This window comes from Balaenoptera acutorostrata, chromosome 3 (genome assembly GCF_949987535.1).
Source record: "Balaenoptera acutorostrata chromosome 3, mBalAcu1.1, whole genome shotgun sequence".
NCBI classification, from domain to species: Eukaryota; Metazoa; Chordata; class Mammalia; order Artiodactyla; family Balaenopteridae; genus Balaenoptera; species Balaenoptera acutorostrata.
The window spans coordinates 70,573,273-70,596,992 of NC_080066.1; the positions used below are offsets into that span (position 1 = coordinate 70,573,273).

Consider the following 23,720-nt stretch of genomic DNA (forward strand, 5'->3'; position numbering starts at 1 on the left):
TGAAATTTGATGAAAGCTTTGTTTATAGTACCTTAAGTTGATAAAAGTTAAAGTTTATTTTGGCACCCTTGTTGAACACTCTGATTAAAGGTTTTCTATTGCTTTTGAACAAAATTTAGAGGATTCATTTACAAAATGTCCAATTCCATTGTAAACACTTAAAATGATTTACAAAGTTCTTCCAAGGATCAAACACTTAAAAATTGTGACTGATGACAGACAGCAAAAAGAGAAAACATACTGTTGTGCAGGGCTCTGCCAGGTCATGCTGGAGCCTGAGGCAGAAAGAAAATTGATAATACTGATACTCTCTTTATTTAAAATTTGGATATTTTGTTCATCATGGTTTTTGCATTTATTTTTGATTTTTAAAATACATATAGCATTAAAATACTATTAGTCTTGATTATTGAGTTTTTTGCTGCCCCTTAAACTTTGCCCCTGAGGCAGGTGCCTTGTTCCCCTCTCCCTAGTCCTGGCCCTGTGGCCATAATGAAATATGTCTTATATTAAACACCTTTGCCACGAAAATATTGTAGTGTAATCACTATGTATGTGTGTGTGTACATACAGATAACTACAGTTTCCATTTCAATTGATATAGCATCACAGCTTGTTTTATCCCAATTTTCAATTATATTTGCACCACACCGATTCCAAGTTCATTTCCGCTCCATGAATTTCCTAATTGGATATGAATATTGTTTTTACCATGCTGCTGCGTTCTACTAAAATTTATATTTATACTTGCAAGCACAAAGAATTCTATCTTCGATGCTGAACTTTTTAAATGAATTTGCAAGAATATTTACAACAATGTCAGATGTTGCACCCTCCCCAGGAAGAACTCCCAAAAGCTTGACTTTGATTCCATTATTCAAATCTCCTGAATTTCTACAGGAAGCACTTGATGACCTTGATTTAAAACTGCTGAGGGCTGCTATGTTTGGTTGCAAGCAGCAGAGACCCTCTAGCTCAGGTGGAGAGAGTTGGTGGTGGGGATGACTGCACCGGGAGCCAGGAGGGAAGTTCATGGAAATCTGAGCTGAAGCGCCATGGGCCAGGCTGCTGAGAGACCACAAGGAATCCAGGACAAGACCAGGCTCCCAGTGGCAGAACGTTGCCCCAGTGTCTACATCATTTTGTTCTGCTCCCACCTGCAAGTTCTTTCCGTACAGTCAGGTCAAGTTCCTGAACCAGGCAATCTGAATGGCTAGATAATCTTTTGAGCAAGGGTGTGGGTGGCTGGCCCTCCTGTGGACTGGCTGCTCACAGGTTAGGTGCCAGGCTTTAGTCCAATCAGCTGAGACCAAGGGGCAAAGGGTGGCACAGGGTCACTCAGGACAGAACGAGGTTACCTGGAGCACATGACATTTTCCTTAGGAGGGGCCCTGGCTGTGGCCTCAGTGGGCACTGACTGGTGGCCCTGGCCCAGTTAGCACACATACTGCTGCCAGGCCTCAGTGACTCCTCCTCCAGGCAGTTCTTCTCTTTCCTGATTGCTCATCTGACGTTCACGCCCTCAGCTGTTACTGGAAGCTGCTCTCCTTGTCCATTCAGCCAGACATCTTGGAAAGGAAAAAATGTCCTCCATAGTGATCCACTCTTATCCACTCTGAGACAGACAATATTCCCAAAATTACCCAGAGGAAGCTGCCAGTCTCTGCTTATGTGGTCTTGGAACCACCTCAGGACCATAACAGTGAAAATTTATGCAGAGCATTTCCCAGCTTCCCTTGCACCCTTCCCATGGGTGCCCATGTGACACAGTCAATGAGATGTGACAACAGATTGTTGCATGAGACTTCCAGGAAAGCCCCTTGAAAGGGGGCAGTCTCAGTACGGATCTTGCAAGTCTTTTGTAAGATTTATAACTAATTATTTCATTTTTTGGTGCTATTGTAAGTAACAATTTTCAAACTTGTTTCCAATTGTTCATTGCTAGTATGTAGAAATATGATTGATTTTTGTGTGCTGATCTTGTATCCTGCAGCATTGTTAAAATCTCTTATAAGCTCTAGATTTTTTTGTAGATTCCTTGGGATTTTCTATATAGAATCACGTCATCTGCAGACATGGGTAGTTTTATTTCTTCCTTTCCAACCTGTATGCCTTCTATTTATTTGTCTTGCCTTAATGTACTGACTAGGAGTTTCAGGACAAGGTTGAATAGGAATGATGAGAATGAACATCCCTGTCTTGTTCCTGATCCTAGGGCGTAAGTATTCAGCCTTTACCATTGGGTACAATATAGGTTTTTTGTATATGCCTTTTATCAGTTTAAGGAAGTCCCCTGTTCCTAGTTTATGAGAGTTTTTGTGGATATTATAGAAGTATTTTATGGATGTCCATGAATGGATGTTGAATTTAGTTAAATGCTTTTTCTGCATTGATATACTCATGTGGTTTTTCATCTTTGAACTGTTAATATAGTGGATTACATTGATTGATCTTCAATGCCTTGTATTCCTGAGATAAGACCCACTTATATTTTACATATTGCTGGATTCAATTTGTTAACATGTTGTTGGGGATTTTTGTATCTATGTTCATGAGGGGTATTGATAGGTAGCTTTCTTTTTCTTGTATTATCTTTGTCTGGCTTTGGCATCAAGATAAAGGTAGCCTCAAAAAATGAGTTGAAGAATTCCCTGGTGGCGCAGTGGTTAAGAATCCACCTGCCAATGCAGGGGGCACACATTCAAGCCCTGGTCCGGGAAGATCCCACATGCCGCGGAGCAACTAAGCCTGTGCGCCACAACTACTGAGCCTGTGCTCTAGAGCCTGTGAGCCACAACTACTGAAGCCCGTGCACCACAACTACTGAAGCCCACGCGCCTAGACCCCATGCTCCGTAACAAGAGAAGCCACCGCAATAAGAAGCTTGCACACCGCAATGAAGAGTAGCCCCCGCTCACCCCAACTAGAGAAAGCCCATGTGCAGCAACGAAGGCCCAAAGCAGCCAAAAATAAAAAAATAAAATAAAATAAAATAAATGAGTTGAGAAGTATTCCCTTCTCTTATATTTTCTGGAAGATAGCATATGTGAAAAGATCAGTTTGATTTCTTCCTTAAACACTTGGTAGAATTTGCCAGTGGAATCTTCTGGGTCTGGAGTTTTCTTTTTCAGATGGTTTGCAACTATAAATTGAGTTTCTTTAATAAATATAGGACAATTTAAGTTATCTATTTCTTCTTGGATGAGTTTTTGGTAGTTTGTGGCTTTCAAGGACTTCATTCATTTCATCTAAGTTGTCAATTTATTTTGTAGAATTGTTTGTATTATTATTCCCTTATTAGCATTTTAATGCATGTGAGGTCTATTGTGATAACTCATCTTTCATTCCTGGTGTTGGTAATATGTGTTTTCTCTCTTTTTTTTCCTAGTCAGTCTACCTAGAAGTTTATCAATTTTATTCATCTTTTCAAAGGGCAAGTTTTTGTTACATTGATTTTTCTCTGTTGTTTTCTTGTTTTCTATGTCACTGAATTCTGCTCTTTATTATTTCCTTGCTTTAGGTTTATATTTCTCTTCTTTTCTTAGTTTCTGAAGGTGAAAGCTTAGATGTTTGATTTGAGATCTTTTTTCTTTTCTAATATAGTCATTTAATACTATCAATTTTTCTCTAAGCAATGCTTAAGATGCATCTCACAAATTTTGGTATGTTTTATTTTTTGATTCAGTTCAGAATATTTTCTAGTTTCCCAAGAGACTTTCTTTTTGAGCCATTAATTATTTATACATGTGTTAAGTTCCAAGTTTTAGAGATTTTCCAATTATTGTTCTGCTATAAATTTCTAGTTTGATTTCATTTTAATCAAATGATATACTTCGTATGATTTCAGTATAAATTTGTCAAGACTTGTTTTATCACCCAAGATAAGGTCTTCCTTGCTGAAGGTTCTTTGAACACTTGGAAAGAATTTGTTTTCTATTGCAAATCTCAATTAATCCAGCTGGTTTATGGCTCAGTTCTTCTATATCCTTGCTATTTTCTATTTACCTGTTCTATTAATTACTGAGAGAGGAATGTTGAAGTCTCCAAATTTAACTGTGGAGTTTTCCATTTCTCCTTTCAGTTTGATTAATTTTTGCTTCATGCATTTTGAAGTCCTGTTTCCATTTCTCCTTTCAGTTTGATTAATTTTTGCTTCATGCATTTTGAAGTCCATTTTGAAGCAAAGTAATTTTCTTTGCTCTGAAGTCTACTTTGATATTAATATAGCCACTCCAGCTTTCTTTTGATTGGTGTTGCCATGGTGTATCTTAATCTTTTTTTAACAGTTTTATTGAGATACAATTCACAGATCATAAATTCACCAATTTAAAGGGTATTGTTCAGGGACTTCTCTGGTGGTGCAGTGGTTAAGAATCCACCTGCCAGTGCAGGGGACATGGGTTCAAACTCTGGTCTGGGAAGATCCCACATGCCACGGAGCAACTAGGCCCGTGCGCCACAACTACTGAGCCTGTGCTCTAGAGCCCGCGAGCCACCACTACTGAAGCCCATGCACCTAGAGCCCGTGCTCTGCAAGAAGAGAAGCCACCACAATGAGAAGCCTATGCACAGCAACAAAGATCCAATGTAGCCAAAAATAAATAAATAAAATAAATAAATAAATAAAATAAAGAATATTGTTCAATTATTTTTAGTACATGTATGTTAGTCTTTTAACCTATCTATATCATTATATCGATATAATTCTATGCAGCATATGGTTATATCTTTTTTCAAAAATCCATTTTGATCATTTCTGTCTTTTAGTTGGTGTGTGTAGTCTGTTTAGATTTAATGTAATTATTGATATGTTTAGACCTAGTTCTGTCATTTCATTATTTATTTTCTGTTTGCTCTGTTTTTTTGTTCCTCTGTCTCTCCTTTCCTTCTTTCTTCAGGTTAAATTTTTTTTTTATTAATTTATTTATGTTATTTATTTTTGGCTGCTTTGTTGCTATGTGTGGGCTTTCTCTAGTTGCAGGGAGCGGGGGCTACTCTTCGTTGCGGTGTGCATGCTTCTTGCTTTGGTGGCTTCTCTTGTTGTGGAACGTGGGCTTTAGGTGTGCGGGCTTCAGTAGTTGTGGCATGAGGGCTCAGTAGTTGTGGCTCGCAGGCTCTAGAGCACAGGCTCAGTAGTTGTGGCGCACGGGCTTAGTTGCTCCACAGCATGTGAGATCTTCCCAGACCAGGGATCGAACCCATGTCCCCTGAATTGGCAGGTGGATTCTTAACTACTGCACCACCAGGGAAGTCCCTGGGTTAAACATTTTTTAGTATTCCATTTTGGTTTATCTGTTGTATTTTTTACTGTATTCTTAATTTTTTTGTGATTGCAATATATATGCTTAACTTTTCACTGTCTACTTAGGAGAAATACTTTACCACCTTAACTGGAATGTAGAAATCTCACCACTATGTAAGTCCCTTTACCCTCCTTCCTTTATATTATAGCTGTTATATATTAGATCTACATTGAAAACTTCATCTACCAATGCCATAATTTTTGCTTTCAACTGTCAATCATATTTCAGATGACTCAAGAGAAGGCAAACAGTCTGTTTACCCAGCTATTTACCATTTCTGTTGTTCATCCTTTATTCCTGATGTTCCAGGTTTCCCTATGGTATCACCTCCATTCCATCTGAAGAACTTCCTTTAGGGTTTATTTTAGAACAGGTGTGCTGGCAACAAAGTCTCTTAATTTTCCTTCACCTGAGGATATTTTTATTTTACCTTCATTCATAAAGGATATTTTCACCAGATATAAAACTCTGGGTTGGTGGTTCATTTCTTTCAGCACTTCAAAAATGATACAAATGAACTTATTTACAAAATAGAAATAGACTCACAGACATAGAAAACAAACTTACGGTTACCAAAGGGGATAACGGGTAGGGGGGGACAGATAAATTAGGAGTTTGGGATTAACATAAACATACTACTATATATAAAACAGGTAAACAACAAGGACCCATTGTATAGCACAGGGAACTATACTCAATATCTTGTAATAACCTATAATGGAAAAGAATCTGAAAAAGAATATATATATATATATATTATATGTTATATATTATATATATTAGTTTCTAGTGTACAGCAAAGTGAAACTAATACAACATTGTAAATTAACTATACCTCAATTTTTTAAAAAGTTGTTTTACTTCCTTTTAGCCTCTGGTTTCTGATGAGATATCAACAGTCATTCAAAGATATGTTCTGCTGTAGATGTGTGCTTTTTCTATCTGACTACTTGCAAGATTTTTTTCTTTGTCTTTAGTTTAAAGAAGTTTGATTCTAATGTATCTGGGAGGTGATTTCTTTGAGTTTATCCTGTTTGAAATTTGCTGAGTTTCTTTCTTTTTTATTTATATTTGTCTGTGTTGGGTCTTCATTGCTGTGCATGGGCTTTCTCCAGTTGCGGTGAGCGGAGGCTACTCTTCATTGCGGTGCGTGGGCTTCTCATTGCGGTGTCTTCTCTTGTTGCAGAGCACAGGCTCCAGTAGTTGTGGCATGCAGGCTCAGTAGCTGTGGCTTGCGGGCTCTAGAGCACAGGCTCAGTAGTTGTGGCACACAGGCTTAGTTGCTCCGCAGCATGTGGGATCTTCCCGGACCAGGGCTCGAACCCGTGTCCCCTGAATTGGCAGGCGGATTCTTAACCACTGCGCCACCGGAGAAGTCCCCAGATAGTTTAAAGTCTTTGATAATTTCAACATCTGTGTTTTCTCAGGGTTGACATCTATTGATTGCCTTTTTACTGTGAGTTGAGATTTTTCTAGCTCTTTGTAGCCCAAGTCATTTTAGATTGTATCCTGGACATTCTGTATATCATGTTATGTGACTCTGGGTCTTGTTTACTAAGGAGAATGTTGATTTATACATATATTGACCTAGGCTAGGTTCAGGCCATATGTTTCAACCCACTTTCTGTGGGCTCCAGCTCCAATATCAGTTAAGTTTTCAAAGCCTTTTGCAGTGCTGTTCAAACGTATCCTACATGTGCAACATCGGTGGCCAGTCTGGGATCTGGGTGGTGCTCTGCCCCATAGATCAGTTCTCAAAACCTTTGGTATTCTGTTTAGGATCAGATCCATACATCCACAGTTTGGAGGTGATCCCGGAAGTTCATACACAAAGTTATGGGATTACTCTCTTGTGCTCTCTCCTTTTCACAATCACCCCAACACTTTTTGGATCCCTGAGGCCTCCATTCCCAGTCCCCCAGCCAGAAATCTGGGGCTTTAGTTTCTCAGTTCTGCTATGCACTTCTTATGACTGCCTCTGTGTCTGGGGCTAAGCAGTGGGAGGACAGAGAGTGGGGGGAAAAGCAAAGAGAATTTGCCCAGGCTCTTGCAGTCACAGGTCTTCTGGTAGAGAGAAGGTTTTCTTTCTCTTGGAATTTTAGGTACCTTCTTGGCTGATGGTGTCATCACCATTGCCACTACCACCACTGCAAGATTGCCTGAAGGCTGGAATGGGAGATCTTGGAAGAAAAGAAAAAATAAACAGGAAAGCTCTCCCTCTGATCCTTAGGAGCCCCTTTCCTACTCTTCAGACCAAAAGCTCTATCTTGGAGCTCTTCCTGCCCGTACCTGGTCCACCCTTCCAAGTTTCAGGCTGCTTTTGAGTCTAGGTCAGGCAATACTGGAGGAAAAAAAAAAAAAAAATGAGATACTCACCCCAGTTCACTTGTACGGCAAATTCTTGTTTCCTTCTCTCATCTATTGGATACCATTTACTTTCCAAGTCCTCAAATAGCTGGTCCATACATTCTATCCAGGGTTTATAATTGAATTCAGTAGGAGACAGAGTGTGTTTACTCCATGTTTCCCAGAACTAGTCTGTCATCCATTGGTGTTTTTTTTTTTATTTATTTTATTCAGTTACAGTTGATTTACATTGTTGTGTTAACCACTGGGTTTTAATTTCAATTACATTTGTCATTTCTAGAAGTTCTATTTGGTTCTTTTTCAAATTCAACTGATCAGTTTTGATACTGTCATTCTTTTGTCGTATATCCTATCACCTCTTTAACTTCTTTAAGCAAACCACACATAATTATTTCATATTTTATAATAGATAATTCCAATATATTCAATCATTGTTGGTCTGATTCAGCAATGTTGTTTCTGCTGACACTCATTTCATGTAGTTTCTGTTTAATGATTCTTTTTTTTTTTTTCACTATGACTTCCTGTTCCTTGGAAGTTTATCTGTGAGAATTCTTTGAAACCTAGATTTAAAGTGTGTTTCTCCAGGGAGCATTTGCAATTGCTTCATCAGGCATCTGGGGAATACTTTAGATTACATTTTTAGTTAATTTTTTTGGAGGAGGGGAACACGGGGAACAATATAGGCAGTGTGATCCTGGCAGCATACCCACTTGAAATTGGGCTCGTCCAGAGATTCTCAGGGAAGACCCTTCTCTCCTCTGCTCCAACCCCAGTGAAGATAGAGACAGACAAATCTCTGTAGACACTTTTTTTCCCTAGTTTACTAGCCCTTTGTGATCCTAGCTTTATGCAGGAGCCCTATTTCTCACGTTGATTGGGCCCCAGGAATTATCTTCTGTTCCATGAGCTGTGTAGCCTGTTAAAGCCAGACTTTGAGTCACCAGAGATAGGCAGATACCCTCTGGGCAAATGCTGGCTCCAAAACATGTTTACCTCTGTGGACTCAAGATTTCCTGATGCTTCCGAACCTTGACACTTCCCTTATTTTTTGTCATCTAAGCTATGATATAAATTATCTAGCATTTTAGATATTCTGTCCCAGTGGATTTTTCTCTATATATCTATTGGAAATGACATCTTTGACTTCCGATAGGGGAATTCATCCAGATCATGGTTATTGTGATAGCTAATGAACTTAGATTTTTTTTAAAATTATTTATTTATTTATTTATGGCTGTGCTGGGTCTTCGTTTCTGTGCGAGGGCTTTCTCTAGTTGCGGCAAGTGGGGGCCACTCTTCATCGCGGTGCACAGGCCTCTCACTATCGCGGCCTCTCTTGTTGCGGAGCACAGGCTCCAGACTCGCAGGCTCAGTAATTGTGGCTCACGGGTCTAGTTGCTCCGCGGCATGTGGGACCTTCCCAGACCAGGGCTTGAACCCGTGTCCCCTGCATTGGCAGGCAGATTCTCAACTACTGCGCCACCAGGGAAGCCCATGAACTTAGTTTTATTTCTCCCGCCTAATTTCATATTTACCACTGATTATATTTTTCTCCCTCTTTCTCCTTTGCCTTTTCTGGCTTGGTCAAGTTTCTCTTTCTTCCTTATGTCAAATCCCATCACAACCACCATCACCACTTGCTTATTTAGAACTTCGACTCTGCTTTTCAGTTTTGCTGCTGGTTTCGCCTGTTTACTTCTCCCCTATACTTTTAAAAGATCTTTAGAATACTTTTATTCTCTACTCTCCAAAACATCCTTTCCCCTCCATGGATTTGTTATATTATTTGGATAATTTAGACCAGTGATGCCCAAAAGAATTTTCTGCAATAATAGAAATGTTCTATGTCCAATGGCCAATACAGTAACCACTACCCATGTGTGGCCATTAAACACGTGAAAAGTGGCTAGTGCATCTGAAGAACTGAATATTGGATTGTATTTAATTTTAATTAATTTAAACGTAAAGAGCCACCTGTGACTAGTGGCTGCCCCACTGGATACTGCGGACTTCGATCATTTCATTTCTGACTCTTAATAAGTTTTCCCTTACAGAATGGCTTTGTTTCAAGAATCTATACTTTAAAAAATCACAAATTATTAATCACATCATCATTCATTTAGATTTAACTATATGTAGCCATTTCTTCCTATTATTTCCTATACGCTTTTTCATCCCATATCTTGAAATCTCTCTTGTAACCCAGTTTCATTTGGTTTGAGTATTTCTTTGAGTATTTTGTTCAGTCTTCATGAGCCCCAAAAACGCCCTGACAGAATTAATGGTATCTTGACTGGGACAAAGAATTGGATCACAAATCTTTTCCCTAATAATCTGTGGAAGTTTTGTTGTCCGGCATTACAGATGTTAAGACTAATGTTAGTTTGATTATCTTTGAAAGCCACCTCTTCTCACCTGTATGAACCTGTGTCACGTCCTCTTTATCCCTGGGTGGCAGGTACAAATCTCAGACTACAAACCAAGGTACATGAGAAGTAGAACTTTCTTATCTAGCTGATTGTATTTCTATTTTGAGCCCTCATTTCACTTGGATGGAGCACTCTTCATCTTAGTCAAGACTACATCTCAGTTCTTGGGTTGGGGTGGCGATTATGTGGTGCTGAGGCAGGGGAGGGGGAACACGAGGAAGATGCAGTTCTTGGGCATCTGCCTTGCTGTCCTCCCACGAGATGTCTGGACATCAGACATTGGTGCCCACTGAGCACAAAAGGCCTCCCTCTGGGCTCCACCTCCACCTCTCCGGATCCTCCCACCCTCTGTGCCTTGTCTGTGCCACTCTTGGGCATATCAGACACACACTGCTGCATCCAGACCTCTCCAGGCGGTGGGAAACCCTCTTGGGCACACAGGAGCCTTGTGCTGCTCCTGGGAGCTCTGTGAAGCTACATCAGGCCCATCCGCCTAGGCGTGCCCACCAGATGACTTCCGCTTCTACTCCAGTACCTGTCACGGCACAAGGAGGTCCAGGCTCCTCCCACCTCCTCAGCTGCCCCAGAGGCCCAAGGCCTCTCCATGCTTGGATCCCCAGACCCAACGGCGAGATCCATCCTCTCCTCACTTCCCATATGAGTCTCCTCCCTCCCCAACTCATGGAATCTTTGTTTAGTTTGGGGGGGCCACACAGGGATTGAGTAGCAAAGACCGGATTGATGTCCAGATGTCCAGACATCCAAGACAGGCTCCTCTCAAGCCTGCAGTGAGTGTTCACACAGAAGGACACAGCCTGCCCTGTGCAGAAGTGCCCGGGAACCCCTCAGGGCCAGGACTTACCTGCCAGGCAGGAAGTACTCCATAAACTCTGAGTGGATGATGTGGCGGCCCCCCGGGCAGGAGCTCTGCAGTACATTCCCACTCTTCCTGCATGGCTGAGTCCCTGCTGTGGGCCTGACACCGATCACTGCTTGACTCATTAGCCAGGGAGCTGTGAGGGCTGGGGTCCGGGAAGAGGAGAGGATAAGAAATGAGTGAGTGTACCCCCAGCTGGCGCAGAGCACATTACCTTTTGAAGAACAAAAGAGGGATTCTTCATTCCCATTTTATAAATGGGAAAATTGAGGCTTCTAGAGAGTGATTAATTTGCCCCAGGTCACAAAGCAAGTAACTGGATAAGCTGAATTCAAATTGGCTTGAACACTGAGCCCCAAACCTCCACAGCACACAGCCTCTTCTCCACAAGCTCAGTGTGATGATACCCACTTCGCAGATGAGCGAACTGAGGCCAGAGGAGAGAAGGAACTTGCTCAGGTTAGTAGAAGAGCCAGACCCAAACCCAAGACTACAGCCTGGGCTGTTTAATCTCAGTGTTCCCTGCCTACCTGGGGCTTCCAGGCTAATGGGAAGACAGATCCTGAAGTTCCTTCCCTGGGGTGGAGGCCATCAGGTAGGCATAGTGCCTGTTCCGGCCAGCAGAGGTCAGCCATTCAGGGTGGGCAATAGCGGGTCAGGCCAGCCCACACCCTCCTGCGGGGAGGCAGAGCACAGGCCCCAGCACCACGACAAACAAAAGTCCAGCTCCTGGGGCTTCCCTGGTGGCGCAGTGGTTAAGAATCCGCCTGCCAATGCAGGGGACACGGGTTCAAGCCCTGGTCCGGGAGGATCCCACGTGCCGCGGAGCAACTAGGCCTGTGAGCCACAACTACTGAGCCTGCGTGCCAGAACTACTGAAGCCCGCGCGCCTGGAGCCCGTGCTTCACAACAAGAGAAGCCACTGCAGTAAGAAGTCCGCGCACCGCAACAAAGAGTGGCCCCCGCTCACTGCAACTAGGGAGAGCCGGCGCGCAGCAATGTGGAACCCAACGCAACCTAAAATAAATAAATTAAAAAAAAAAAAAAAGTCCAGCTCCTGGCCTCAGGGAGCCACCGGGTGTGTCACACTGACACATTCAGCAAGAGAATGCCACCAACACCTTGCACTGCCTCACCTGCCCTGCCAGTGCCCTTGCCCCATGAATGACACCTGCACTTCAGAGAGCAGCCTCCCGAGGCCCTACAGAATGGACAGCCTGGCAAGTGGCTCCACCCGCTGGCCATAGCTGATTGGCCCAGAGCCAGACCCCTGACCCAGGCTGGGCCAATCAGCTTCTCTCCTGGGTTTCCAGGGGCCCAAATTCCCCTTCCCTCCAGCTGTGGGCGCCTGTGGCCGTTCTCCAGGCCAGGCCGGTGACAGGAGGACCCGGGAGGCCAGGGACGCGGCCGTGAGGAAGCCCCTCTCAGATCTCTACCTGGGGAACGAAACTGACCAATGGCTTCAGCAGCTGCGCTCTAGGCCTTAATGACCATTTTACATGTGGGAAGCCGAGACTCATAAAAGAGGATGACGTGGTCAAGGGGAGGGACGGCCACCTCAACAGTCGGACATGAACAGATTGCTCTTAAACTTCAGTTTGAAAGTCAGTAGTATTAAGGCTGAGAGAGAGGAACCCCCAGGCCAACACATACAGCATTCATACCAGCACCACTCCAGAAAGGGTCTTCTCACCATCACTTATGATGCCTGCCTTTCCACCACTAAGCACATCATGAGTCGTGCCTGCGGAGGCTGTGCTTCCCACACACCAGTGACTGCGCGTGGCAGGAATACAAAGGAGACCCATTTTGAGGAGCAGTGGGACCCCTCTGACAGGCGTCTTGGCTAGAAGACTCCCATTGGCCTTGAGAACTTTCTTAGAATCCTCTACAGTCAAAAATGCTTCCTTTCAGCCTTCTCCCCTTCCCTTCCTCCTTCACATCGGGGTCAGATCCGCATCAAGGTCGGATGCTTTCCCAGGCTCCCCTGGCTTCCTCCCCGTTTCCCCTTACACATATGTCCCCTAATAAATCTCTTGCACATCTCGTCTGTCTTGGTATCTGCTCCTCAGGGAATCTGGATTAATTCCAGGTCCTTACCCTGTAGGCCAGTCCTGGCCACAGCACCATTCTGTGCCTTCTGAAGTTATGCAACATCCATGGGCCATACACCAGCTGGGCCAGTGGGCCAGCAGGTGCCAGTCCTCGCCATGCCCAAGACCTACTACCCCTAAAACCCAGACGCAGGGAATTCACCTCTCCTGGGATCCAGGTACCACCACCCCTTCAGCCCCCTGGAGCCATTCCCCTCTCGGACAATCCCAGTTCTGGGACTCTTCCCACACACAAAGGTGAAGATGTGGACCTGAGGCAGCCTGGAAGACTAGCAGAAAGGGATAGCTATATGTTCATTATGTCCGTGTTTTGTTATCCAGGAATTCATTAATCACCTACTCTGTGCAAGACACAGTGACAGCAGAGTATTCCAGCAACTGCACAGGATTTGGAGATGCTTGGAAAGCAGAGACTGAGTTTGAGCATTCACACTCAGAGCTGTGTGACCTTGAGCAAGTTACTTAGCCTCTCTGATCCCCTGTTTCCTCATCTACAAATGGGTTGTATGAGAATTTCATGTTAGAGAGCACAACAAACTGACAATAGCAGACTTCTACAAATAACCAAGAGCATTATTGCTAGGGCTGCAGTTATGACTCCTGTCCTTGAAGGAAAGAGCTGGGCAGTGACTGGATCTGACCCTTCGTTCACCCAGAGACCAGCCTCCCACACACAGCTCAGCAGCTGGAGGCTGTGTGCTGGGCAGCCATTTGCCTTCTGAATGGCAGTGTCCAATAGGAGTCTGGCCCAAGGTTCATGTCTTTCTCCTCTACCACCAGACCTCCTTCCACGAAAGCTGCCCCTTCTGGCTAAAGCCAAGGGCTCAGAGGAGGTGGAGGAGAGGATGGGAGTCAGGGCTCTGCAGAGGGCAGCCTGGATACCAATGTTTGGAAGGACTCAGACATGGAGCAGACATGGAGTCTGCGCCATATCTGAGGGTCTACTGAACTGGATATCTTCAACCCGAGTTACCTGGGTAAGCCCTAGTTCTCTGTATACCAGGAGACAGATGTATTTACTGGGAGGTTCAGAGGAAGGAGAGCTCAGACCCAAGTGGAAAAATCCAAGAGGTCTTCCTAGAGGAGGTTGCATTTAGCCAAGTCTTGAAAGATGCTATGGGGACTAAAGGAGAGGGTAGGACACTCTGGGAAAAAGAACCAGCATGAGCAGAGACTAGGAGATGGGAATGGGTCAGGTAGCTTGCCTGGAGTGGGACAGGAAAGAAAGACAAGAGTGAAAAAAGGGGCCACAGGGGCCATTGGTTACAAGCAGGAGTCAGCTTCTGAAGGACCCTAAATGTCCTGGCCAGGAGTTTGATATTTACCCTGCTCATCAGAGGGACAAGGATGAGATTTTGAGCAGAGGAGTAATGTTCTCAATGTGTACTAGTAAGATGGGTGTCCCAGGAAATTTTGCAACCCTGGGTGCCCCTGGAAGGCCCCAGAAAATTTTCGCCATCTTTTGCCATCAGAGAGTTAGAAAAGCTCTGAATTTTATGTATCATGAGGCTGTCACATATCCCCTGTGTACCATTCCAATACACAGGCACACTCACACCCACATGCACACTTAAACCCACTCAGAGGGCCAGGCAGATTGCCAAGCCCATTTCTGGGTTGCATGGCCAATATTGGCCACCAGAGGGCACCTCCAGCATCCCAGCAAAGAGAGAGCCCAGAGTGGGCTTAAGCACCCACCCCAGGCAGAAGGGAGGGTAGAAACCAACAAATCCACCTGCCTTGTTTTACTTATGAGGAAACCCAGGCTCAGAGAGCAGAGTGATGTGGTCAAGGGGAAGGAGGAGGAAGTGGCCACCTCAACAGCTGGATGTGAGCAGATGGCTCATAAACTTCAACTTGAAAATCAACAGGATCAAGCCTGAGAAAGAGGTACCCCCTGGGCCAGCACACCCAGCATTCACACCACCGCTACGGAGTAAAATGGGGACAAGAATTGTGGTCAAACCAAACACATCAGAGCTCCCACGATCTTTCAAGCTTCTGAGCCTTTACCAATGCTGTTCCCCTGCTTGGACTGCCCTGTCCCCAGGCTTCCAGTGGCAAATGCCTGCTGTCCTAACTTTCAGCCAAGGGGTCTCCCCAGCAAGCCTTGCTCACATTCTGTCACCGGGGTGCTTAGTTTGGAGGTGGGAGTCCCACGAGCAGAGAGGTTCATTACGGTGTTACTTGCAATAGAATAAAATTAGAATTTAAATGTCCACAATTAGGAAATGATAGTAATAATAATAATGGCATTGTCTAACACCCCCTGAGTGCTTACCATGAATGGAATCACAATTAACCCTCACAAGGAACTTAGGAGGAAGCACCTATTATCTCCATTTTATAGATGAGGAAACTGAGACACAGAGAGGTTAAGTAATGGTGATAGGATATGATACATTCATTTCAAGGCATATTATACAATCATTTAAAATCATGATGATGTGCTGAAGGTTAATGCCATGAGGACATATGTACGTTATACTGTTAAGGGGTATTGTGTGTCTGTGCATGTATATATAAATATAAAATATGTAAAAAACATAATATGTAAAATATGTAAATATAGAGATGTAAAAATAAAATATGTAAAAAAAGAAAGTTGAATGAAATGTCCACAGTGGTTTACTCTGGGTAATGGGTGATTTCTATTTTCTTTGTTGTACCTCTCTGTATTTTCCACATTTTCTACAATAAGCAGACATGTTTTTAAATCATGAAATGCAGCAGTATTATATATTGGCTGAGAGCAATTTGAGAGTAGCAATTCTGACCTGAATTAGGTCTGAAGAGAATGTGAGGGCTTAAGAAACCTTGACCCTAAAGGTGCTTTTCCAAGCTCCCCTCTGACTTGGCTTCCTGGGCTGAGAGGCTGTTTCATCCTCCTAAGAGTCATTCATTCACTGACTTGCTCTTTCTTCACTCCCTCACTCATCAGGTGCCAGGCATGTTGGGGGAGATAGAGAGATACTCAGTTCCCTTTCTGGCCCCCACTGAGCACAGACTACGAGGTGCTGAGGGCCTGAGCAGGGCAGGACTCAGGAAGGGCGGTCACTGGGCTGCAGGAGAGGGGTCCGGGGGCAAAAAGGACAGCACGGGGAGGGGCAGGGGCAGGGACTGTCCAGGATCAGTCCAAGGGTCTGGCTTGGGCATCACATGGCAGTGGAGTCCCTCAGGACCACCCTGTTCACAGCTGCTGCATCCCCAGCATCAGGTGGCTTGAGATTGGTGAATGAATGAATGAATGATTGAACAAATAAGACCAATGATGAAGTGGGGAAAATACCTGAACCTTTATCATAGACAAGGGATTAATGTTTCTAATTTATAAACAGCTTCTAAAAGTAGAGAAGGAGGGCTTTCCTGGTGGCGCAGTGGTTAAGAATCCACCTGCCAATGCAGGGGACAAGGGTTCGAGCCCTGGTCCGGGAAGATCCCACATGCCGCGGAGCAACTAAGCCCGTGTGCCACAACTACTGAGCCTGCGCTCTAGAGCCCGCGAGCCACAACTATAGAAGTCCGTGAGCCTAGAGCCCGTGCTCCGCAACAAGAAAAGCCACCACGATGAGAAGCCTGCGCACCGAAACGAAGAGTAGCCCCGACTCGCTGCAACTAGAGAAAGCCCACGGGTGGCAACGAAGATCCAACGCAGCCAAAAATAAAATAAATAAATTTATATTTAAAAAAAGGTACAGGAATTAGAAGATATAAAAAAATATATAAACAAATAAAAGTAGAGAAGGAATAAACCAACAACCTTCTAGAAAAAAAGGGCTAAAAATATTACCAGACACTTCACAGAAAAAGAAATGCAAATGGCCCTTAGCCATATGAAAAGACGATCAACCTCAATCAAATAAAAGAAATGCAAATTGAAACTACTCTGAGATACTGTTTCCCACTTATCAGATGGGCAAAAATCCAAAAGTTTGGCAACACATTCTGCTGGGGAGACCATGGGGAAACAAGCCCTGTGCAGCTAACGGGAATGCAAAATGGTGTGATCCCTTTGCAAAGGAATTGGGCAAAAGCTAGCAAAATCACTATGTGTGTTCAAGCTGGGACTCGGGAATCCCACTGCTGGGAATCGACTCCAACCAGTACGCCAAAAGATGGAAGCGTGAGGCTTTTTACTGCAACTCTATTTGTAACAGCAAAGGACTGGAAAGAAGGAAAATGTCCACCAGCAGGGGACTGTGGTTTTCAGCACAAAGGAAGATTCTGGCGGCAAAGACCAGGGGAGATCTCAACAGACCACTGTGGGTGAGATCGCAGGGCGAGATGTACAATGAATCAAACAAGGTGGAGGAAAGTGTGCCTGTATGGTCACACTTAACTAAGAAAAGGAGGGAGGGATACGAATATCTGTGTAGACATCTGTGTATGTTATATGTACATACACACACACGTGTGTGTATATATATATATATAAATCAATGTAAGGAACACACATATATGTGTGTGTATATATGAAAATCAATGTAAGGATAAAGCATAATTTTTTAAAATTAACAGTTCTAGGAAGGGGGGATTGAATGAGGAGGGCACAAATAAAAGTTAGACCTTTGTAAATATATACTGTATGATAGACTTTGGAACCATAAATAAAATTTAAAATTTTTAAACAAATTCATAAAAACTGGAAGTAAAATGAAGCAAACAAGTCTATACATTGAGTTAGTGATATAACCACAAAGAGAAGAACTATTCCAAATGACTTCCAAGCAAAGTAACTTAAAGACACATGAACCAGTCACAATGTCCGAACCTTATTTGCATACTGATTCAAACACCCAAGTTGTAAAAAAAAAAAAGAAAAATGATGACATTCAGGAGACAATCAGGAAAATGGGAGACCTGACTAGACATACGATGATATTAACTGGGATAACGGCACACCTTTTAGGTGTGATAACAGTACCATGGAAAGATAATATTTTTTAAAATAAATAAATAAATTTATTAAAAAAAATGATGATTGGCTAGGTGGGACATCATTAATGTGTTTTTTTTTTAACATCTTTATTGGAGTATAATTGCTTTACAATGGTGTGTTCGTTTCTGCTTTATAACAAAGTGAATCAGCTATACATATACATGTATCCCCATATCTCCTCCCTCTTGTGTCTCCCTCCCACCCTCCCTATCCCACCCCTCTAGGTGATCACAAAGCACCGAGCTGACCTCCCTGTGCTATGTGGCTGCTTCCCACTAGCTATCAATTTTACATTTGGGGGGCTTCCCTGGTGGCACAGTGGTTGAGAGTCTGCCTGCCAATGCAGGGGACACGGGTTCAAGCCCTGGTCTGGGAAGATCCCACATGCCGCGTAGCAACTAGGCCCATGAGCCACAACTACTGAGCCTGCGCGTCTGGAGCCTGTGCTCCACAACAAGAGAGGCCGCGACAGTGAGAGGCCCGCGCACCGTGATGAAGAGTGGCCCCTGCTCACCACAACTAGAGAAAGCCCACGCACAGAAACGAAGACCCAACACAGCCAAAAATAAATTAATTAATTAATTTAAAAAAAAAATTTTACATTTGGTAGTATTTATAAGTCCATGCCACGCTCTCATTTCGTCCCAGCTTACCCTTCCCCCTCCCCGTGTCCTCAAGTCCATTCTCTACGTCTGTGTCTTTATTCCTGTCCTGCCCTTAGGTTCTTCAGAACCTTTTTTTTTAGATTCCATATATATGTGTTAGCATACAGTATTTGTTTTTCTCTTTCTGACTTACTTCACTCTGTAGGACAGACTCTAGGTCCATCCACCTCACTACAAATAACTCAATTTCATTTCTTTTTATGGCTGAGTAATATTCCATTGTATATATGTGCCACATCTCCTTTATCCATTCATCTGTCGATGGACACTTAGGTTGCTTCCATGTCCTGGCTATTGTAAATAGTGCTGCAATGAACATTGTGGTACATGACTCTTTTTGAATTATGGTTTTCTCAGGGTATACGCCCAGTAGTGGGATTGCTGGGACGTATGGTAGTTCTATTTTTAGTTTTTTAAGGAACCTGCATACTGTTCTCCATAGGGGCTGTATCAATTTACATTCCCACCAAGAGTGCGAGAGGGTTCCCTTTTCCCCGGGGAAGATAATATTGAATATTTATGAATAAAATGAAATGACATCTGGGATTTGCTTCAAAAATAATTTGGTCATTGTTGGGGAGGGGTGAGGAAACAAGATCTAAGGCTGATGAGGAGGTAGCGGAAGGCTGCTGGTGAGTAAGTGGAGGGTCATTAAAGTACTATTCTTTGTACTTTCTTAGATGTTAGAAATTTTCATGATAAAATGTTAAAAAAAAAACCAAACCTGGCACTTGGTAAGGAAGTGGAAAAATTGAAACTCATACATTACTGGTGGTAACGCAGAATGGTGCAGGTATCTTGGAAAGCTGTCTGGCAGTGTCTTATGATACACTTTACCTACGATCCAGCAACCCCACTCTTGGATATTTACCTGGAGAAATGAAAACTAACATTTGCCCCAAAAGGGATGCTTCCAGTTAGGAATAGAATTCCTCCTGGCATTTGTCAGTCTTGACAACTCAAGTTAGAGTTTAGACTTTAAAAGTTTATTATTACTTTGAAACTAGTACAGCCATTCCAGATAACAGTTGGGCGGATTCCTCTGAAGTTAAAACATACACTTACATATGACTCAGCAACCCCACTTCTAGGTAGCTTCCCCCCCAAAATGAAAATTCATGTCTGCACAAAAACCTACACATGCAGTGTTTACAGTGGCATTATTCATAATTGCCAAACACTGGAAACAATCCAAATGTTCATCAATGGGTGAACAGATAAATACACTGCGTACATCTATACAATGGAAATACAACTGACTGGGCAATAAAAAAGGAACCAACTACGAATACACAGAACAACACAAATGACTCTCGAAAGCATTTATGCTGAGTACAAGAAGCCAGATTCAAAAGGTTACCTGCTGTGTGATTCCATTTACGTGGCATTCTGGAAAAGGCAAAACTTTAGGGACAGAAAATAGATCAGAGGCTGTCAGGGACTAGGAGTGGGAGGGTGTTGATAACAAAGGAGCAGGAAGGAAATATTGGTGGATATATTCAACAGCTTAATTATGGTGGTGTTTACACTACTGTTAAACATTTGCCAAACCTCATATACTAAAAAGGGGTAAATATACAATATGTGGATTATACCTCAATAAACTCTCCCCCAAACAGACAAAAACTGGGCACTTGGTAGATGATGGATTAAATGCTGATTGAATGTCGGATGAATGAGTGAACAAAGAGAACACAGAAAGAGCAGTAGGTGAGAGTGGGAATGGGCCTGTTTGAGATGGAGGTTGGGGGACCTATGGGAGCCCAGAGTGGGGGGTGACCAAGGGCAGCAGGACATTCAGGGTGGAGTCCCCGAGACCACGGGCCTTTGACATCAGCTGACCTTTTTCCTCCTCCCCTCTCCTGACCCTGTCCTTTCCCCACAGTGAATGCCCAGTCCCTGGCTGCCACCTCCAGGAACAATAGCTTCAGTCCAAACCTGCTCACTCGTGGAAGGATTCAGTCCCACTGCTGCCCAAGTTCAAGTTCCTCTGAGTTCTGAGACAGGCGGGTGCTCAGAGAGGGGCCAAAAGTGGCTCCCCCCCAGGTCTTTCCTGTCCTTCCTATGTCCTGCCTGAGCCTCAGGAAACACAGGGCTCCCATCCTTCTGCTTTGGGCATGGAGTGCCACCCACGTGCTTGGTGGTGGGCAGAGCCCAGAGACACCTCTCTCCACCCACAGCCAGAGTCATTGCTCTGCAGGGCCTCGACCCAGGGCATGGGGACCCTGCGGGAGACACCGTCCCGTCCCTGGAAGACAATTAGTCTAACCTGATGGGAGAACACAGATCTCACCCCAAAGAGCTCTCGGGTAGGTGGAAACACAGATTCACTTTTGTGATTCTCAAGCTTGACAGTCTCCGTAGTTTGTTAAGCCTTTGTTAATATCCTAGTTTCTTGAAGACGGAGTTACAGAAGGCACATGTGTTTTAACTGTTGCTGAATATGGGGACCAAGGAGGGACAAGGTGGGTCCAAACTTGTGAGGGGAAGGCCCAGATGTGGCAACCGCGGGAGGTATTGACTTAAAAGGGGAAAGATAACTTTGCAGGAAAAGCTTTCTAAATGACCCAGCAGGGTGAGTTAATGTCATTGAAAGACTGCAGGGGGTGCTAGAAGAACGTAAGCATCCGTGGGCAGCTCAAGGGAGCAACTCAAGCCTTGGGGAAATTTCAGGAAGTTTCAGAACACAGTCTCCCTGGAGACACGTGTGGCACTTCACCTATAAAACCCAGTCATCATACCTGCCTCCCACAATTATTAGAAAGATCGAGTGTGATTACATAGGCGAAACTAAGACGGGGGAGTTATCTGGGGAAGAAAAAAAAGGCTGCCGGAAGCCAGGACAACAAAATGGCACTGGGTTACTGTTCTGAGCCAGTTCCTTGCAATGTAGTGGATGGAGCACGTGGAGTCAGAGAACTCTGGTCTCAATCCTGGCTCCACCACAGTGGGGCTGTGTGGCTTGGGGCAGGCCTCTGCTCCTCTCTGGGCATCAGTTTCCACATCTGTAAAATGGGCATAACACCCCACTCAGTTGCTGTGAGGATGAAATGAGAGAAACGTGTTGGTGTATCTGGTGTCCATGGAGTCCAGCCCTCAGCAGGGCTCAGTGAGTGAAAATGATTGGAGTAGGAAGGTGGGTCAGCCTCCCAGTGTCACCATGAGGAGGCTGGGAGGAGCACCAGGCTTCAGGAGGCTCAGAGGTGGCAGAATGGCCAGAATCTGGATTGCACTAGAGGAACTAGGCCTACTGAGGAGGGCCCTGCCCTGGGGTGGGGCCTCAAAAAACATGGGGGCACCTGGGCACCAACACTGAGCATTTGGCCTTGGACCCAAGTCCCGGTCGTGCTGCCTACAAACTAGGGGATCCTAGTCAAGTGTCTTTACTTCTCTGCACCTCACTTTCGTCTTCTGTAAAGTGGGGCTACTATGCCTGCATCACAGGGTTCAATGTGTGTGTGGCTGGGTCCAAAGTTATCATGTTCCCAGCATCCTCTCCCCAAGTCCAGCTTTGCCCCTCAACTCCTCCCATCCCAGGGACTTTGGGGAGCAGAATCTGAGAGGAGGGGAGAAGGTAGAAGCCCTGCATGGGGGCTTCCCTGGTGGTGCAGTGGTTAGGAATCCGCCTGCCAATGCAGGGGACATGGGTTCGAGCCCTGGTCTGGGAAGATCCCACATGCCACGGAGCAACTAGGCCCGTGCGCCACAACTACTGAGCCTGCGCTCTAGAGCCCGCGAGCCACAACTACTGAGCCTGCTTGCCACAACTACTGAAGCCCGCGCGCCTAGAGCCCGTGCTCCGCAACAAGAGAAGCCACCGCAATGGGAAGCCTCCACACTGCAACGAAGAGTAGCCCCCGCTCACCACAACTAGAGAAAGCCCACGCGCAGCAACGAAGACCCAACGCAGCCAGAAGTAAATAAAATAAAATAAAAATAATAATAATTTTTAAAAAAAGAAGCCCTGCATGACCAGGCCCAGAGAGGGGAAGGAACCCATGCAAAATCTCCAAGTAAATTACAGGTAAAGCCAGGCTGCTTCCTGGGGCGTTGGCCTTCTGAAAGCAAAGAGCCTCCCTGAACTTACTTGATGTCTGAATCTCTGTCCTTGTCCCTCACTCAGTGACTTCCCAGTGCTTCCCTCGCACTCGCCCGGAGTGCCTGAATTTCCTGAATTCGTAGGGAGCCTCAGTTCCAGACACTGTACAGTCCTGTTATCAAGAGACCAGAAAGAGGAGAGGCTTCGGGCTGCTATAAGGTCTGGGGAAAAGGCAGGAGTTTTCAACGGGGAGTCAATGCCAGCGGCCCAAGACCCCAGCCTAAGGAACATCATGCTAGGAGTGCACGCAGACAGGAGGATGGGAGACAGGATGCCTGAGGAGGAAAACATGAGAAAGCTTTAGGAGAGGTGGTCTTAAGACCGGGGAACTAACTGCACAGCAATGGGTTTCATGAGGTCAGGGGCCTCCTGTCTCTTAATAGCTGCTTGAGGTCTTGGGGCAAATTCCTGGTGGCTCCTGCCTCCAAATATATCCAGGCCTTATCTTTCAGTGATATACACTGACATATTTATGGATGAAATAATATGATATCTGGGATTTGTTTCAAAATAATCCAGTTGTCAAGAGGGGTGAAAGGTTTGCATGAACAAAATTGGCTGTGAGCTGATGATGGTTAAAGTGGGTGATGGGGACATCCTTGTATTATTCCTTGTACTATTCTCACTACTTCTGTACATGTTTGATGTTTTCTGTAACAAAAAGTTCCTGTGTCCAGAATCAGCCATTTGTCTCCAGCTTCACGACCACTGCCCTGGTCATCTGGCCTGGATGGCTGCAGTCACCTCACAGGTCAGCCTGCATCGGCCGGGCCCCTCCAGACGATTCTCAACACCACCACCAGAGGGAGCCTGTTACAACGTGAGTCCCCTGCTCCAACCCTCCTGTGTCCTCGTCTCAGAGAACCCCAGCCTCCAAGTCCATGCCACCTCGCCCCTGCTACCTCTCAGGCTCCTCTCCAGCCA

The 23,720-nt window shown here is 44.6% G+C and overlaps 1 protein-coding gene across 1 annotated transcript in view; it reads right to left on the reverse strand.

Annotated features, from left to right (window-relative positions):
• LOC130707624 (golgin subfamily A member 7-like) overlaps nucleotides 1-23,720 on the reverse strand; it is a 47,125-nt gene that overhangs the window by 12,297 nt on the left and 11,108 nt on the right. Inside the window, exon 5 of the mRNA XM_057543434.1 lies at nucleotides 10,965-11,124. The gene's annotated coding sequence lies outside the window, so the exon portion shown is untranslated. The remainder of the gene's footprint in view (nucleotides 1-10,964; nucleotides 11,125-23,720) is intronic.